We start from the raw sequence: 20,104 nt of genomic DNA on the forward strand, positions 1-20,104 counted from the left end.
GAAATGATGCAATGCTATGCAAAGACATGTTCTATGAAATGTCACTCTAAGCTCGGACTTGGAAATTTTAGCTTTTTGTCCAAAAAAAAGGATTTTGAAATTTTGCCATTTGAGGATGTCTCTGAACCTAAATATAGAAATTTTGAGGCTCAAGAATGAAATTTAGGACTTTCTGCAAGGTTCAAACTTGGAAAATGACCATTTTGCCCTTTATTGCTTCTAAAGAACTGAAATATGATGATTGAGGGCGATGTCAAGAAGGTGAGTGAAAATTTGGGGTGTTTACACCTGGATGGATATACAAAGCATGGATTCCTCGATGGGAAGAACCATGATGGGACTGGAAGAAAACATCTCGTCGAAACGAAGAATCTCACCAAAATGAGATTCAGGTTAACCCAAACCTGAAGAAGGAAGATACCTCGAGGCGAGGTTCAGGCTTAACCCTTAACCTCAAGGGGACAACCATACGGAATCCTCGAGTGAAGAGACCATGATGGGACCTTCGGAGTTTGGATGAACAAATCCGAAAGGGGTTTGCGAAAGGAGGAAGGAAATGGGGTTCCCTAAAGCTTTGAAAAAGGGGTGAACTTGGGAGTCTCATTGCCGAGATTGAATCAGCTTTTAAAATTGACGACCTCTCGCAGAAAATACAGGTTTGACCCTTAACCTGAGTGGGTATAACCATACGGATTTCTCGAAACCGTGATGGGACAGGAGAGATATTTCAGCTGAATGAGGCAACTCTTTTGGGAATGTGAGAGATGGAAAACGAGGAGATGTGAGACAAAATGAACGATGAATAAGGTAACAGGAGGCGAATCTTTCGATGGGGTGAAAAATGAATAAGGGCAATCGGAGAAGGCAAAATTTTTTATTCAAAGCGGAAGATGAATAAGGCAATCATTTTGACAGGAGAAGGCAAATCTCTCGATCAGAGCAAAAAGATGAGGAAGGCAATCTTTTTGGAAAAGAGAATGTGAGAATGAAATATGAAGATGGCAATCCTTTTAACAAGGAGAAGGCAAAATGTAAAATATGAGGATGGCAATCCTTTTAGCAAGGAGAAGGCAAGATGTGAAATATGAAGATGGCAATCCTTTTAGCAAGGAGAAGGCAAAAATGTGAAATATGAATAAGGCAATCCTTTTAACAAGGAGAAGGCAAGATGTGAAATATGAAGAAGGCAATCGTTTTAACAAGGAGAAAGCAAAAATGTGAAATATGAAGAAGGCAATCCTTTTAACAAGGAGAAGGCAAAAATGTGAAATATGAAGAAGGCAATCCTTTTAACAAGGAGATGGCAAGATGTGAAATATGAAGAAGGCAATCCTTTTAACAAGAAGAAGGCAAATCTTTTGATCAAGGCAAAAGATGAATAAGGCAATCCTTTTATCAAGGAGAAGGCGAGTCTTTCGATCAAAGCAAAAGACGGGGAGGCAATCCTTTTATCAAGGAGAAGGCGAGTCTCTTGATCAAGGCAAAAGATGAATAAGGCAATCCTTTTATCAAGGAGAAGGCGAGTCTTTCGATCAAAGCGAAAGACGGAAAGGCAATCCTTTTATCAAGGAGAAAGGCAAATCTTTTGACAACGCAAAAGACAGAGAAGGCAATCCTTAAATCAAGGAGAAGGCTAGTCTCTCGACAAAGCGAAAGACGAAGAAGGCAATCCTTTTATCAAGGTGAAGGCGAGTCTCTCGACAAAGCAAAAGACGAGGAAGGCAACACCAAAATATATCAAAACGGATGTCAAGTTATTATTTCTTATCAGGAAAGCTGAAAATTTTTGCCAAAATGATAAAATTTATAGTTGTTTTAAGGTAATTGAAGGTGAGCACTTTTGAAAGATGTTCCCTCTTCTGCTTAGAGTATTACTCCCAATTGGGTTAACTCTATAGAATCCAGAATCAAAGTCAAATTATTGTTGTTGGTTTTCTTCAAGGATGCTATCAATTTCCTTGATATGAAAGGAGAAGAAATATTCTTAGCTTCATAAAAGTAATTGAATAAAAAGATATTGATAGAAGAATTTCACATAGATAAAGAAGATTCTTTGCAATTTGGGCAGTTTGATATCCTGGGCATTTTCCCATGATGATCTTTTTGCACTCTTTTGAGTCATGGGGCTTTCTTGTGCTTTTACATCATCCTTCATTTTGGAGATGTCCTGACTTTTCTCTCTTTTTCGGGGAGAAGGGTACGTCACAAACTCCTTCATCTCGGAGATGTTCCGATCCTTCTTTTCTTTCTCAGGGATTATATTGATGATATAGGCTAAAAAGGTCTTTAGATGATAGCAGAAATCAAATATCATTTAGGGTTTGTCGGTAGGTTCATCGCACTCGCCTTCATCTCGACGGTGATCTGAACTTTCCCTGGAAGGATCCTTCACAAACTCCATTTTGGTAGATGATCCAAATCTTCTTCGGCCTCGGGGGTTTGCTCGCCTATTCGTCTTCATCTTGACGACAATTGAGAGATCCCTTTTGCAGATATTTGATTGCAGCCTTAAATGTAATGAGGAAACATGGATTGGGTAGGTTCTTTTTTTGACTGCCCAGGACATTTCCACTGTCTTATTGCCAAAAAATAATCTTTAAGAATGTGCCATAGCTATGATCAATATTAGCTCATTTATGGCTCTTCAACATCATTGAATGTTTCCTTTACCAGTCATGTCAAAGATTTTTCTTCCTCTTGGTTGACCAACATAAAATTTGAAATTTGAGCCTTTTTTCACAGAAGCTTCACCCTTTTGGAAAGAATACTAAAGGAGATTTGAGGAAATTTTTATGTAATAAAAAGTTTGAGATCAACAACTATTTTATGGCAATTTGGCAAGATATTCCTGAAATCCTTGATGACGAAACTTTGCTTAACATCGAATTTTGACATATCAGTGGGATTCTGGGGAAGAATCCAACATGAGGCTGAATTCTGAAGGTAAATATGAATTTAAAGTTCTGAAGGTAAGCTTGACATAAAACTGGATTTTGAAGGTAAGCCTAACTCAGAAGTTGGTTTTGAAAAACCAACCGAATTAGGACTCAGGTTTTTATAAGGAAAACAGGAAAATTCGAGTCGAAACTCGAGTCTTCAAAGGGAAACTAGAAGGTTTGAGTCGGGGCTCGAATCTCAAAGGAAAAATTGAAAATTCATTTATTGAAGGCAAGAAAACTCGAGATAAAACTCAAATCTTCGAAGGAAAGTAGGAAAATTCGAGTCAGGGCTCGAATCTCGAAGGAAAATTTGAAAGTTCAGATTTTTGAAGGAAAGAAAACTCGAGTTAAGACCCAACTCTTCAAAGGAAAGCTGAAAAACTCGAGTCAAAGCTTGAATCTCGAGGAAAGAGTTGGAAATTCGAGTCGAAACTCGAATCTCAAAGGAGAGTTGATGAGAAGGGATAGAAATTGATGAAAGATTGACAGAATTTAAGGAAAATTAAGGAAAGATTGTGACCTAAAGGCTTGAAATTGAGATTTGAATAACCCAAAGGTCAAAATTGGATTTAGAGCTTCGATGAATGGTTAATGCAAAGACTGAACCTGAGGGGCTAACTGATCGGTCAGCCAGATACTAGCACGAGCGCTAGTTTTACCAGTACGAGTACTAGATTTTTTAAAAAAATGCCCCAGTATGAGTATTGGGTTTTCTGATGGAGATTTGAAGAAAAAGGGCACTGACGTTCTAAGATACTTGAGAATTGAGCAAGAATGATTGTCGGTGTTTTCAGAATTTTCCCTTATCCTGAAGGGGGAATAGAATAGACATTTGATGAGAATTTAGAAAAAAATGATTCAGGTTTATCCCTTAACCCGAAAGGGGAAAAAAAGAATAAAATTTATAAAAATGGAGAAGAAGAAAAGAAATTTATTTGAGATTTTTTTTTGGAAAAGAGTTCTCACAGGTAGCACTGTTGCTCCTATGAGGGGTTTCAGAATTATCCCTTATCCTGAATGGGAAAGAGAATAGAATTTAAATGAAGAGAAATTGATATAAATTTAAAAAATCAAGTAAAGATTGACAAAACTTGTGCTTGCAAAAGAATTCTCGTAGGTAGCATTATTGCTCCTATGAGGGGTTTCAGGATTATCCCTTATCCTGAATGGGAACATCTCGGACAACGAGGGTCAGGTTTATCCCTTAACATGAGCAAAATAAAAGAATACCTCATTGAAAAGAGGCATCAGGTTTATCCCTTGACCTGAAAGGGGTCAGATTCGATAAGATTTGAGGAAAATTTAATTTAATAAAACCTGATAAAATTTGATAAAATTGATATAAAACTTGATAAAAATATAAATAAAATGAATGAAATTGATAAAAGATAACAAATTTAGTTGAAAATTTATAAGATTTTGAAAGAAATGAGTTTTTCTGATCTTGCCTGCATATGGGATCTTGAAAGAAAGATGTTCATTTAAAAAGATAAGTGAGAAGTCATTTTTGGGAAGAAAATCTACTGCAAGAAGAATGATCAGTGCGAGGACTGAATCTCTGAAAGGGAATCAAACACGAGAGATCATCATGAGGGTCAATTTTTGAAGGCAATGGTTTGAAAACCAATTTTTGAAAAAGGATGTCAACAATAGATCTGATTTCTGAAAATAAGATCAATACAAGGGTTGATCTTTGAATATAATGATTTAAAACCCATTATGGAAGATAAGACCAACACAAGGGTTGATCTTTGAATATAATGATTTGAAAGCCTATTTTTTAAAGATATGATCAACACGAGGGTTGATCCTTTAATGTAATGGTTCGAAATCGATTTTTTAGAAAATGTGATCAACACGAGGGTTGATCTTTCAATGCAGTGGTTCAAAATCAATTTTTTAGAAAATGTGACCAACACGAGGGTTGATCTTTCAATGCAATGGTTCAAAACCTATTTTTGAAAATATGATCAACACGAGAGTTGATCTTTGACAAAAGTTGGATAAAAGAATATTTGAACTTTTTGTTTATGAAGACTTTCAAAATTTTATGATTTTTGAAGAACCCTCATAGGTAATATCATTTCTTCTCGTGATTGATGTCAGGATTTGTCCCACATTCTGAGAAGAACAGGAAAAATGTGGGTTTAATAGAAGCCGATGAAGAGATTTTTGAAATATAGATTTTCAAAAACAAATGCCTTTGTATGGCAGAGGAAGGAAGTATTGTGATATCAGAGATATAAAGGAAAATTGACATTTCATTGATAAGCAAAACTGATAACAAAGGACTGAAATATTTATAAAAAAAGGTCATAAAAGGACTGGGCTGACTGGCCCCCCTACAAGGTGACTGGCAAAAGGGGAGAAAAGTAGGAGAATTCTGGCATCTTCAGTCTTCTGAGTAGCCCGAGAGAGACTTGGTCATGACGGCTAGCTCGTCTTCCTCTTCGTCTTCAACAAAGAGACTCTTGTCGATGCAATCCTGAATAATATTTTTGAAGACGAAGCAGTGATCGGTGTCATGCCCCACTGCTCGATGGAACTTGCAGAACTGATTTGTGAACCTTCCCACGACTGTGGGAGGATCCGCGACTTTTGGGAGTTTAACCAATCCTTTGGCCAGCATGAATTCAAGGGCTTCTTTGAGCATTTGCTTCAGAGGAGTGAACTCACGATCATTACTCCAACCTTCGCGCTTTATCTTTTCTTTTTGCGAAAAGTTAGACTGAGACGACTTGTTATTCTGCTTGGAAGACTTCTCCCTTTGAGATGCGTCGTGGTTCTGACCATTCTTGCTGTCATTTCTGTTTCTTCTGTTACTGTCATGATCATTGCCAGAGGTATCAGCTGCATGAGTGAACCGTGCTTTCTTTTTCTGGTCTTGGATATTTTTGGTCAGAGACATGCCCTCGTAAAGCCCGCTTTCTATTTCTGCCTTGAGCCATTCGGCTCACTTAATCAACTTGATAAAAGATTTTGCCGGAGAAGTGGCAATGAGGCTTCTCAGAGGCTGAGAGAAATTGCTGAGAATTATTTGCAATGCATGCTCCTCTGGAATGAGAACTTTCATCTTGTTGCAGGTGCTTCTCCACCTGTGGATGAATTCTCCTGCTCTTTCAGTCTCATTTTGCTTTAAGTTGTAAAGGTGATTGAGCGTAGGTGAAGCTTCAGTGTTGAATAAGAAGCGCTCAATAAACAAATTTACCACTTTATCGAACTCTCGTAGTTTGATAGGATTGATGTGGTCAGCATACCACCTGGCTGCTATACCCCCCAGACTGCGGGGAAAACAAATGAATAAAGCCTTGTTATCCTTTCTGAAGCGGTAACATTCCGCATAAAAGGTGGCTAAGTGGGCTTTGGGGTTGCCAGTTCCATCAAACTTGAGAAATTTACGAGGAGGGTTCTCCAGGTTATCATCCCCATATAGACCATTATAAAAATCCTCGTCGGTGTAGGTCTGCTTGCCCTTACCCTTGGCTTAAATGTCTTTGATTGCTCGATTCATCTCCTTCATCTGCTTGCTCATCAGATCCTCTGCTAGGGCCCCAGACTTGGGCTTGTTGACAGATTCGGGTTCTTCTGCAACTATCTTTATGGATTGTCTCGGAGGATCCTGTTTGTAGACAATTTGTTCTTCCTCTTCTGACTCTTCCTCGACTGACTCTGATTCCTCAAAAGTGGTATCTGGCTGTACCTTTTTTCTGATGATTCTGACTTGCTTTTTTATAGGCTTCTTCCTCAACTTGCTTTTAGGAACTGTCTCTTTCAGCTTGGCCTCGACTTGCTCCGACATCATCCTTGCCATCATCTTTTGGAACATATCATACATAGCGGGGTCGATGTCATCTCATTTGTTCTGACCCTGTCCCGTGACCGATTTAGGAGAGTTCATCTCTTCTGTTTCACTGTCGCTGTGTTGAGGAACTGTTTCTTTTCCCGCTCTTGTCTGAACCATTTTCGAATATCAGCGCTCTCTCTGTAGAGGAAAATGGAGGTTTTTTGACCAAAGAAACTTTTTCGAGAAGTTTTGACAAGAGGAAGGATTTAGGTTGAAATTTAAAAATTGTATCCCATTACTAGGGATCGAGTCGCCACAAAATTTGTGACAATTGTGTTGTTTACTCTACGAGGGAGAGTAACAAAAAAAATATGAAAGAAAATACCATTTTGAAAAGGATATCTCTTAACGAAAAGAGATTTTTATGAAAATATAAACAAGAATATAAAATCAAAAGAAAATAAGAGGAAAAATGAAATTTGAGAATAAATGGTAAAGATTTAAAATTTGAAGAACTTGCAGGCAGGATCAGAAGAATTTGAAGAAATCAAAAGAAGAAGAAGAAAATACACCTAGGTTTTAAAAAAAAAGAGGAAATTTTGAAGAATATATACCCAGGGTTTCGGAAAATATAAGGGAAATATAAAATATCAGACAATCATAGATATACAAACAAGGATGTACATACAACATTCACTAAAGCTGACTCTATATGCAATATTTTAAAATGGATGATAGGACCTTAATCCTAACTCTAAGATTTAGATCATCTGATTCCAGTCAAGGTACGCCGATATACTCAAGCTGAAGCTCGAAGTACGTGGCATATAAAGATATCTCTTCGGTTCTAAGGTAATGGCTTCCCAACATCCTTGAGCACCTACCGATATACCTCAGACTATGGCCCTTTGGTACGTGGTAGGGGGGCGCAAACCCAAATAAGTGGTCCAGTTGTGAGGCTCTCTCCCGAACTATGGTTCAGTGAGACAACCTAACAACGTGAAGACCGGGACAATATAGGTAGGGATATTTTTAAAACATGATCAACATGAAATAAAATCAGAAGGCTCTAATGCAAGTCATAAAGAGATAAAATTTAAATGAATAGAAGCATACATTTGCATACATTGTTTGCATTCAATCCCTAGAATTGAGGAGAGTTGTATTTTAGACCTAAGTCTAATGTGAACATGAAATAATCTCCTCAATATGGTCCTACCAAACCATACTTAGATCCTATATGCAATGATGTCAGCTTTAGGACAGAGTCTAGGCTCCTAAGGTTTTGCATGAAAATGAAGCTGACATTTATAGAATAAAGACTTAGATAATGTCAAAGCAAAAGAAAAGGCATTAAATTCGACCGGACGAAGACGAGTCCCATCACGGTCGCTAAAACTATGGTCATCGCAAAATTTTTCCTCACTTGTGGTTTCTCTCTCTTCCTTCTATTTTCCTTTTCTGACCTCTATTTCTCCTTTTTGAAGGGAGAGAAATAAAAGAAAGAAAAGAAAGAGAGAAGAGAAAAGAAAGAAAGAAAGAGAGAAGAGGAACTCTTTTGCGGGGTTTCACTTGACCTTGATTTGAAAATATTTAGCAAATTACTCGCCTCCGTTTTGAAATATATTGCGGAAAAAATAGAGAGACGGGATTCGCTCGTCGGTACGAGGTTCGACCGTTCCTAGCGTCTTTAACAGGGGTAATCGAACCAAGGATCGAATTTATGCCTTTTGCTTTGCTTAAATATTATCTAAGAATTTATCCTAAAGATCTAAATGCACAAAGAGTCATGCTTGTGCAATGCAAGGATGTATGCTTTTTTTGAAAGACGTTTTTGAAAATTTCCAAGTATTCTGAGATGAACTTGATAAGGGAGTGAAGAAATGATTGAATCTAACTTTAGAACTTGAGATAGATCAGAGGAGTTCTAAGTCTTTGGAGTAAATCAGAGTTGGCAACATAAATCTTTGAATTTGGAAAGAATGATTTGAAGCTAAAATGAAAGGAAATGGAGTTTCAAAGTTAGAAATGGACTTTGAATTTTAAACTTGGATTTAGGAAAGGAAATGAATATTTGAAATGGAATTTGAATTTTAATTTTGAAATCAGAATGGACTTGAGAAATCCAAATGGTATTTAAAAATAGAAATGGATTTAGGAAGTTCAGATAAGATCTGAAAATGGAATTAGATTTGAAATCCAAACTTGGGGATGGTATTTGGATTTTGGATCCTAAAATGGAATTGGATCTGAAGTCTGAGATCAAAAGTAGAAATGAATTCTGAATTTTAAAATGGATTTGGATCTGAAGTCTGAGATCCAATGTAGAGTTGGACTCTGGACCCTAAGATGGATTTTTGGGTCTGAAGTCTGAGATCCAAAGTAAAAATGGAATTGACTCTGAAGTCTGAGATCCAAAGTGGAATTGGATTCTGGATCCTAAAATGGAATTTTGGATCTGAAGTCTAAGATCCAATGTGAAGTTGGATTCTGGATCTAGAATACTAAATGGGAATTGGATCCAAAATCTGGAATCTGAGATGTAATTTGGATCTAACTTTGGAATTGGAATTCCAGACTTTGATTTGAGAATAAATGAATTTCAAAGTCAAATTGGACTATGATTTTGGAGCTTTGAATTTGGAATTTAGAAAATGAATCAAGAATCTCAAAGTTAGATTGAACTTTTGAATTGGAGTTTTGAATATAAAATGAATTTGGGATTTCAAAGTCAAATTGAACTTTGAAATCTGTTTTGAATTGGAATTTTTTGAATATAAAATGAATTTGAAATTTCAAAGTCAAATTGAACTTTGAAATCTGATTTAAATTGGATTTTTTTTTTTGAATATAAAATGAACTTGAAATCTCGAAGTTTAAATTGGACTTTGAGATTGAAAATGGAATAGAATTGAAAATGAAAAGATGAATTGGATTTCACAAGAATTGAAGATTGATTGAAGAAGATATTTACATCACTTGGAGTTTTGAAAAAGGAATTTTGAAAATATGATGCAGTTCTATCCTAAATGATGAATGAACTTAAATAACTTTGAAATTGGATTTTGAAAATCATATTTCATTCTTCAAATGAATTAAAATAAGATTGAAAATATAATACATCCTTGACTATGGTCATTGAATATATTATATAATAATGTATATTTAAATTCAAGTGAAGAATGAAAACATATTTAGGTGCTTTTATAGAGTTTAAAATCAAATTAACTCTCAATATACCCTGACTATGGCCATTGGTATATATTTTGAGTCAATTCTAAGTTAAACTCTAGTAAAAGATGGAAATATTTGGAAATATGATGATTTTTGAAGAGGATCCAGTGTGGGTCCAGTGTTATTTTATAAAAGATAAAAATGCTAAGTTTTGTTTACATCCTGACTATGGCCATTGATGTAAATCATCAACTTAGGATTAATTACCTCTTATGAAATGGTGCACGTGCCATTCGTGTTCCCATTCGTGAATTTTTGAAAATAAAAACAAGAAATATGAAAACAAATAATTTATGATATTTAAATGCTCATTTATTCTATCTAGTGCAGAAAATGTAAATCCTTATTATAATCTAACTATTATAATTTTGGAATTGAAATTGGGGTTAAAATCCCTAGCTTAGGATGGAAAATGGTATTTCCCGCGTATTTCCTGCAAAAAGTGAGTTAATACGAACACAAGAAAAGATGACAATATCACATGAGATCAAAAAAAGCAAATGGTGAAATGAATTTAACACGTATGTGAAAGTCTATGAAAAAGAGGGGATATATGTACTGAAAGACAGGACTTGGACCCAATGAGAAAAGACACATGATCATACTTACTCTATGATGGAGATACCCAAATTAATGATGATGCCCAAAATTTAAGAACTATTGTAAGGATTGAACTCATATACCTTTATCTAAATGTGATACCTAAATTTGGTGGAGGAATATATATACAATGTAATGGAGATATATAATGGTATGATGTGGCCATAGTGGCTGAGGTGAAGATGCAAGATACTACAGTGATATATTGGGATAAATATTGCAAATTGAGATCCAATCTCAATTTGAGTTTGCAGCAAATCATAGTGAATTAGTAAGACATTGATTTCAACAAATCTGAGTTTTTACCATAACTGATTTAGAGTTGATCTAAGCAATTGGTATTAGCTCCGCATATTACCTATCTTCCAGCCTACTTCAGTCTCCCAGCAGGAGAATGGATATTAAATCAGGAATTGATCCCGAATGAGACAACACTTTGCAGCATAAAACGCAGGGATATGACAGGGTATGTACATATATAATGAAATGGGTGATAACTCAGGTGAAATGCTGAGATGTAAGATGTAATTGAAATACAGGTGAGATAATGACAACAAGTGAAGTGGGTGAGAGGTGGTAGTTGTTGTGCATAGGGGTTGAGGATAGGATATGGTATGTGAAGGAAGCCACAACGTTGTTGTGTTATGAAACCACAGCAGCCCACAAGGCTGATGAAGATGCAGCAAGCCACATGATTGCTGTTGTGCCAGATTGCAAAGGGTATAACTCTGATGCAGGAAAGTAAAGGAGTGAAAAGTGGATGTGAATGTGATGTTGTGGAAGGTGTAGTGGAGACATGATGTGAGGTGTTAAGTGGCTGATCAATAGGTGGAAACAGCCAAATGTCATTCTATAGCTAATGGAGGCCCTCAACAAGTGCCGTGTGGTAAAGGCGGTAGATGAATGGATGTGGATAGAGGGATTTACCATAATAGGAGAACATGCTGTATAAGGCAGTACAGAAATGGACTGGAAAATTATGGAAGTTTGGTGTGGGTCGACAGCACACATATGGAGTGCTTAGGAGGAAGTGATGTACTAAAATGAATGAAAGTCTATAGATGACCAACATAGGAGATATACAGGCGCTGCACTGCTGTCTAGCAGGTGTGACAGGTGGGCATTGGCAAAAAGGAGTGTGAGAGTACCTATTGTTGTAGCTACCATAGGTGGAGAGGTAGACATACGGCGATTGGTTAATAGGGGCAACTATGGGTAGTGCTACAGGAGCAGTAGGGTATGGGAAGGTAGTGGCAAGCAGTGAACCACAGATGGAATGTGATTATTAGTGTTACATAATGGCAACAACTAATGATGAAGTAAGTGGGGCTGATAAAGAAGGGTGATAATGAGAGAGATGGTGTAAACACCCCAAATTTTCACCCTCATTCAGTACTTACATTTCATGTGTCATTGCATATCATTGCAAGCATTCGGCATACCATTTCGTTGCATTGCATAGCATTGCATGTCATTACATCTCATTATTGAGATCCATCACTCTTGTTTTTAAAACATTTAATCCAGATTCTATTTTTAAAACCTTTCTTTCAAAAACCAATTTCAAAACCTGGGTTTTTATTCAATATTCTGTCATTTTCCAACCCTAGGACTTTATATTTCGAAATATTTTCTCAGAAAACAATCTGGATTCATTTTAAATTCAAATTTTAATTGATTTCAATTCTCAGATGAGACCCATTTAAGTGGTGTCGCTTCTGGCTTCCTTTATTTGTCAAATTTCTCAAAATTCGAGAGTTTCAGTCCGGTTAGGGCTCTGTCTCAGAGTCCTGATCCAGTCAAAAGTATGTGTTGAAGTCTGTTTCACTTCCCTTTTCAATCTTTTCCATCTCTTTTCAAAACTTAGGTCATTTTACAGAGTCCAGTTAGTTCAGGATTCTATTTCAGAGTTCGGTCGAGTTAGGAGTCTAACCCTGACTGTGTTTTTTTTAATTTATTTCACCATTTCTTGATAAAATCTTTCGAAAATCCTTTCATCTGATTTTTAAATCCAAAATCTCAGAGTCCTAAGAGTCCAAGACTCTAACTCGGAGTTCCAGTTCGCTTGAGACCCTATTTTCAAAAATCTTGAATTTCAAATATGGATTTTAACCACTTTTCAAAGCTGTTTTCAGTGTTTATTTCAAAAATTTCAAAAAATCGAGGTGGGCCCACTCAGTTGGCACCATATCCAGAGGAGTTCTGACCCAGTTAGAACCCTATGTCATTTCAAAATGTTAGTTTCAAAGTTTACTTTTGAAAATCTTTTGAAAACTTTCTCAATTTCAAGTTTTAAAATCGCTTTTTGAAAAACTCAAGTAGGGCCCACTCGGGGTGGCGCCATATTCGAGTAAGTCAGGGCTAGACTAGGGTTAGTCAGTGTCTTGGTTAGTGTTAGAGGTTTAGAAGAGTCAAAAGTTATTTCAAAAACTCATTTTTGAAGTTTGGATTTTAAAACTAGTGATTTTAAAGGTTTTTAAAAGTGTTTTAAAAACCCAAATGTGGAAAATGCCAAGTGGCATCACATTTGTGGGATTTCTATGATAGTCTAGGGGTTATTTAGGCATTAGTTAGGATAATCTAGGCTAGGGGTAGGATAGTAACTACACCCCAAAATCGCCCCCCTTAGAAGAGTCCAAAAATTTCAAAATTGATAGTTTTCAAAACCTAAAAAAAAATTCTATAAATTGAGACCCATAGGGGGTCGATTTCTCCAGCCACCTCTTGAGCAAATCTTGGAGCTTCTCTCTCCTCTCCAGCCTTCCTCCATTGCTGCAATTCCAAGGTAAATAATTTCTTCACTTTTTAATATTTTATTTAGTGTTTTTAATGATTTAAACATAGATTTAGCCTTGGACACCCCTCTTTATATGGATTCAACCAAGATTCAACCTCAAGCAACATCAAGAACGGTCCAAGAAGGTGATCTAACACTGTTTTATGTGTTTTACAGAGATTCTAATCCATTAGAATCGATTTTAGTATTATTCTTTTCATTATTAACCAATAAAACATGTGATTTACCCTTTTAATGGGTTAAATCCATGTCTTTAAAGGTAACATCAAATTCCAGCCATTGATTCCCTGATTTTTATTTATTTATTTGTTTATCCATGTTTACTACACGTTTTCCAGCATAGAAATATTTTTTATTTACTGTTTTATGGTTTGTTTTATTGTTTTTTTAATAGTTAATGCATGATTTCTTAAGTTTCTTAGATTTCTGTGTGTTTTAAGTTTAGAACAGTCAAGATCATACTATTTTGGATTGAAGTACTTGCTGTTAATGTATGATTTTTTTATATGTAATACCTGCATATGTAAATGAGCTACTGTAGAAAAATCAAAGATTTTGGGATTCGGAAACCCTGTCAGAAAAATCAGACATCAAATCGGGTTTTTAAAGCTTTAAAATCATTGTTAAAATCAAGAAGGTAACTTGTTGTTATGATATTTTTCTCATTCTATATTCGATTTGAGATCTGTAAAATGCCATGGATTCATATAGGTTAGATCTATCTACTGTGAAATTTTGAGATTTTTTTGATTAATGTTTGTATTTTTCTTCTGTCAGAGAATCTGATTTTAAATTTAAAACTCGTTAGGGTTTACCAAAACCCTAATTAGACTTGTGTTATTCATAGATCCCAAACCACAGATCCAATTCATGATCTGTAAAAAGTAAGTATTGTTATTTTTATAATCATTATTCACTGTTAAAATCTCAGACATTTTGAATGCATTTTGCTATTTATCCCAGAATTTTCTATTGAAAGTATCAGTTTGAACCAAAGTTAAAATCAATATATTCAAGCCCGAATTGCCGGAAGGGGATCTCCCTGGTCCTAAATGATTTTTCCAATCTGTAAAAAGGAAAAGTTCTATTTTTTTATCTATTTTGCCTCTGTAAAAAATAAGAGATTTCCATGAAGGGCTAACCCCTAGTTCGGGTCCTAAACTGAAACTGGTTGGTGACCTAGGTTAAAAATAGCTTATTTTAGGTTGTTAATGCAATTTTCGGATTAAAATAATGTCAAAAAAATTATTTTTGCAATTCCAATCTGATTTTAGGGTTATAATAAGTGTCTGTGCCAAGTTTTATGAAATTTAGAATTCATTTGATGTCTGAATTAATAAAATTGCAAAACAGGATACCTGAAAGATCCAAAAACACTGCCAAAATCACAAATTTTGTGATATTTCTTGATTTTCGTGTATAAGTGCATGTTTTTAGGGTTTTTTCATGTTTATAATCATGTTAGGATGTTTCATGTTTGATTTTGTGTTTATTTCAATCATAAATCCCAAGTTTTTACCAAAATCTATTTCAGAAAACCCTGATTTCAAGGCCATAGTCTTGCTATCAGGGGTAATTTGGTCATTTGACCTAAATTTCGAAATTCTAAACCCTAATTTTCATGTTTTTAATCATTTCACATCATACTTTGTTTAATTTATCCTTATTTGTATTTCAAAAGTTACATTTTATAAAATATCTTTCTGAAAACCCTCATTTCAAGGCCATAGTCTTGCTATCAGGGGTATTTTGGTCATTTTGACCCAAATTTTGAAATTTCAAATTCTATTTTCATATTTATTCAATTTTATTTCATATTTTATCAATTTTGATTTAAGGGAATCATGGAAAATGGCTTATGTCTAGCAAAATCCAATAATTTCTAGATATTACTGGATAAATCTAGAAAAGCCAACATATTTTCACTAACCAGTTTTTCTAGTTTTGCAGGAACATTGAAGACTTTATTTTCCTTTATTTCCTGTATTTAAATTTGATTAGTGATGTAAATTGTAATTAATTTTGGAATAAGAATTTCAATTCCTGCATAGAATAGGATGCATTGCATATAGTTTTAAGCTTTGAGATATAACTGCTATGTTTGTCATTCATGCATATTTTTACCAATTCACTATGGTCTACACGAATGGCACGTGCACTAGCTCTTATGGAGTTGACAAACTTGGTGGAATTTGTATTTATGGCCATAGTCAGAATACGAATGATACCCAGATTTGTAATCTTTGTATTAGCCACATTCAGCCTACACTCTTAGGCTAACTTCAAAATGCACTGCATTTCTCAAAAATACAAAAAGGATTTTCTCAATTCCTCAAAATCAAGACTTTCAAATCCATATTCATTCATTTCATTCATTTGCAAATTCCAATTTCAATTCAGAGAAATCGATTTTCTCAAAATTTCTAAGTATTATTCAAAAATCGATTTTCTTAAAATATGGAATTGCCAATGATATTTCAAGTATTTCCCAAGTTCCAAATTCGATTTTTCTAAGTTATATTTTCAATTTCAAAGTTTGAATTCAAAGAAATCAAGTTTTCTAAAGCTATTTCACATTTCTCAAAATCGATTTTCACAAAATCCTTATATTTCTTCAGAAATTGATTTTCATTTTCTTAAAAACAGTATCTCAATCATGATTCACAATTTTCAAAGAGTTTATTTTCCAATCTTTGAAGCAAACATCATGTTTTCAAATATGCATTTTCAGAAATTCATAGCACATGCCTGATTCTTTGTGTATTTAGGAATTAGAATATGGTTTAGATAAGTTGAACAGAGCAAAGCATACAATTGATCCTTGGTTCAATTACCCCTGGTAAAGGCGCCAGGAACGGTTGAACCTCGTACCGACAGGCGAGTCCCATTCTATGGAATTATCCCGCATTTTAAAAACGGAGGCGAGTTATTTTCAAAATCTTTTTCAAAGGTCAGTTTGACTCGCAAAAGTAAAAATTTTGCGATGATAACAGGTTTGACGACCGTGATGGGATCTGTCTTCGCCTGATCAATCTAATGCTTTGCTTAGTTCAAATTGTCAAAATCATGTTCCATGGAATGTCAGCTTTTACTTTATAATATCATGTGAACCTAGGAGCCTAGACTTGAACCCAGCTGACATGGACTGCATATAGACTAAGTATGGTTTGGTAGGACTATATTGAAGAGAAAATTTTCATGCTCACATAGACTTAGGTCTAATACAACCCTCCTCAATCTAGGTTTGATTGAAAACAATGTTTGCTTCTTCAAATATTTCAAAATTCTATCTCTTTAGGACTTAGAGCCCTCTGTTTGCTTGCATGTGCTCATGTTTTAAAAAACCACCCCACCTATCTTTACCTGGTCTTCACGTTGCTGGTCTTTCTTCCAGAACCATAGTTCGGGACAAAGCCTCACAACTGGGCCACCTATTTGGGTGAAAACCCCCCTGCCACGTACCAAGGGCCATAGTCCAACGTATATCGGCAGATGCTCAAGGATGTTGGAAAACTTGAACCTAGAACCAGAGAAATTGATTTTATGCCACGTACATCAAGCCTTGGATTGAGTATATAGGCATAGCATGATTGAACACAGATGATCTGAACCTTAGAGTTAGGATTAAGGTCCTACAACTATTTCAAAACTTGTGCATCTAGCGTCAGCTTTTAGGGAATGTTGTATGTGCATACTTGTTTGTGCAGAATGTGTTATAGTCATTTCCTTGTTATTTTCCATATTTTCCCAAATTTCCAAAATACTAGACGATTTTTCAGAAATCCCCAATCCATTTCCATATATTGTCCATGCTTTAAACCTTAGACGATTTTTCAAATACTTCATTTTCCATTTTATAAAGTATTCCTTCATATTTCATTAAACCCTGGACGATTTTCCAAATTTTCTTTAATTTCCGTCAAAACTCCAGGTGATTTTTCATCATTTCTCTCTTCTAGATCTCGAATTTCCTACTTCATTTTATCCTGCCTGCATTTTTTTCAAAATCTCTATATTTTCCCAAGTCTTATTCCAATTTTCTGTGTTTTCCAGTCTGATGGCATCTAGTCAGCTTGATTCAGTCTTCCCTGAGGGTCACATCTCCTACAAGGTGCGACAAAGTATTCCCGAGCATCGAGTCCTCAGCACCGGATCCTTCTTTCCCCGGTGGTACTATTCATGGTTCAAGAACTTCTCTCGTATGTTTCCGGACCACTTGGACGATTGTGGGTTAGAACTGGCGTCCGCAGTGGGAAAACAGACAATCAACGGCAATTTGATCCACGCACTGGCAGAGTGGTGGAATCCGAGCACTTCTACTTTCTGGTTCCCATGGGGAGAGATGACATTGCTGATGGACGAATTTTCAGAAATCATGGGATTGCCCGAGCCAGTCGGTCAGCCTGGAGATCCATTGGAGAAGAGTTTTTGATTAATGTCAAGGGTCTGGACCCTAAAGATGCTTTAGCTCGCATGACAGGACGCAAGTCTTGGCCATTGATCGAGGAGGATGTAAACGAATATGTGGACCTGCTCGAAATCTACAGACAGTATGGGGCATTTGTGGAAGTCAGTTCCTTATCTCGAACAACTTGAGAGAGAATCCAACATGTGATGGTCTTATGCACTGTGGGACTCACTCGCTTTCCAGATGGACGAAATTACATGGATATTAGGATAGTTCAACTTCTACGAAGGTGGGGAAGTCGACAGACCAGCCGCCTCTCCATTGCCATGGCCGCACTCGCCTTTTTATATCGAGGGTTGACCCGTTTCACACTTGGAGAATTGATTCTAGTCGAAGGGTGCACCTATGCATTGCAATCTTGGTTCCTCCGGCATGTGCCAGCCCGAGCCAGCTCATTTAGATACAATGGTGAAAAGCTCCTTCCAGTTGCGCGATACTGGTTCTTGATCGATAACCTTCAGGAGAAAGAAATCGTATGGGACTACTTTGATCGTTAGGAGTCACCTCCCAGATATACTTATGCATACTGCAAGCGGTTCAGGCTACTTGGTCCCTTCTTCTGCGCATACTACCATCCAGAGCGGTGTGTCAGGCAGTTCTCTCAGAGACAAAAGCGTGTAGAGATTCGTCCACTATCAGGGGTCTTGCCAGAGTTCGATCTCACATCAGATCAGTGGTTCGGAGCATACCATTCTGCCAGACATGACTGGGATTCCTTTGTTACTCTCACTATTTTTCCTGGTCCTCGAGTGTCCTCTGATTATTAGGAGTGGTGGAAAATTATCTGTCCACTCCTCTCTGTCAAGTGTATTATTAAAATCATATTTTTAATAAAATTCCTTTAATCTTTATTTCACTTTGGTTTGACGACCTCGCCTAGGTAACAAGGCATATTTTCAGTTGTTTATTTTGCAAAGAATAGCAGCGCAATTGTCGTAACTCCAACGACGACTCAATCCCTAGTAATGGGATACTCTTTCAAATTGTCTACCAAAATTCTCAACAAATATTTTCCCCCAACCAAAGTTCCTTCAAAAGCCTAACCATCAGTTCTACCTTGCAGAGAGCATCAGTGACATTCAAGAGAACATTTTGTGATACTCGATAGTACATACAAGGTCCGGAAAGAAAACCTCATCAGTTGAAGGCGTTGCATACTCGATCACTTCAGAAGAAGAAATGGACTCACCCCGATCAGCTAAAAGTCAAGGACAGCAGGTGGAGGATGACATTGATCCTCAAATGCATGTTATGTTCAAGAAAATAATGACCAAGATGCTGGCAGAGCAAGTTGAGGCCAGTGCTGAGCAGACTCAGATCAAGCAAGAGGTTAGGGGTCACACAGCCAAAAATGTGAAAATTAGTAAAAAGCAAAATCGCCATAAGAAAGTATCTGATGAGTCAGAATCAGCAGATGATACTGATAAAGAGTATGAAACCCATCAAGAATTCAAAAGGTCGACTCAGGGGCAGGGGTCGGCTTACAAATCCAGAAATCAGTCTGTTGACGACCCTACTCAGTCACAACTCCGAGATGTGATGAAAATAGTCAAGGATCTGCAGGCCCATGACAAGGGTAAAAGGGTCTTCACCAACGAAGACTTCTGTGACGGTTTGGAGGGAGATGACAATCTGGATAATCTCCCTAGGAAATTCATTAAATTCGATGGTTCTGGTGATCCCAAAGCACACCTCGCTATGTTCTTTGCCGAGTGTTCCAAATTCAAGCAAGACAACCAAGCACTTTTCCTTTGTTTCCCTCGCAGTCTGGAGGGAACAACAGCAAAATGGTATTCAGAGTATGTCAACCCAATCGAGCTGAAAGAATTTAACAAAGTGGTAAACATGTTCATTGAACGATTCCTCTTTAACGCTGAGGCGCTTCCCACTCTCAGTCATCTCTGTGGCCTCAAGCAGAGAGAAAATGAAAAGGCTAGAGATTTCATTCATCGCTGGAGGTCAGCTTGCAATAAGATGAGAGACCCCATATCAGAAGGGCATGCTTTGTCCTTGATTCTAAGCAATTTCTCGCAGCCTCTAAAAGGCCTCATCTCTACTGCACCATCTAGAACATTTATTGAGTTAACAGAGCAAGCCGAATGGCTCGAATTGAGTATGGAGAATGACTTCTATGAAGGTTTCACTTTCACCAAGAATAGCGGCCAGAACGAGTCGAAGAAGAAGACTCATTTCACTAATTCCGTCAGCAATAATAAATGGAATCATTGCAAGGGGCAGAATAAAGACTTCTATTATGGGGCAGGAAATTCAAGCAAGAACGA

Source organism: Nuphar pumila, chromosome 2, assembly GCF_984573655.1.
Source record: "Nuphar pumila chromosome 2, dmNupPumi1.hap1.1, whole genome shotgun sequence".
Taxonomy (NCBI): Eukaryota; Viridiplantae; Streptophyta; class Magnoliopsida; order Nymphaeales; family Nymphaeaceae; genus Nuphar; species Nuphar pumila.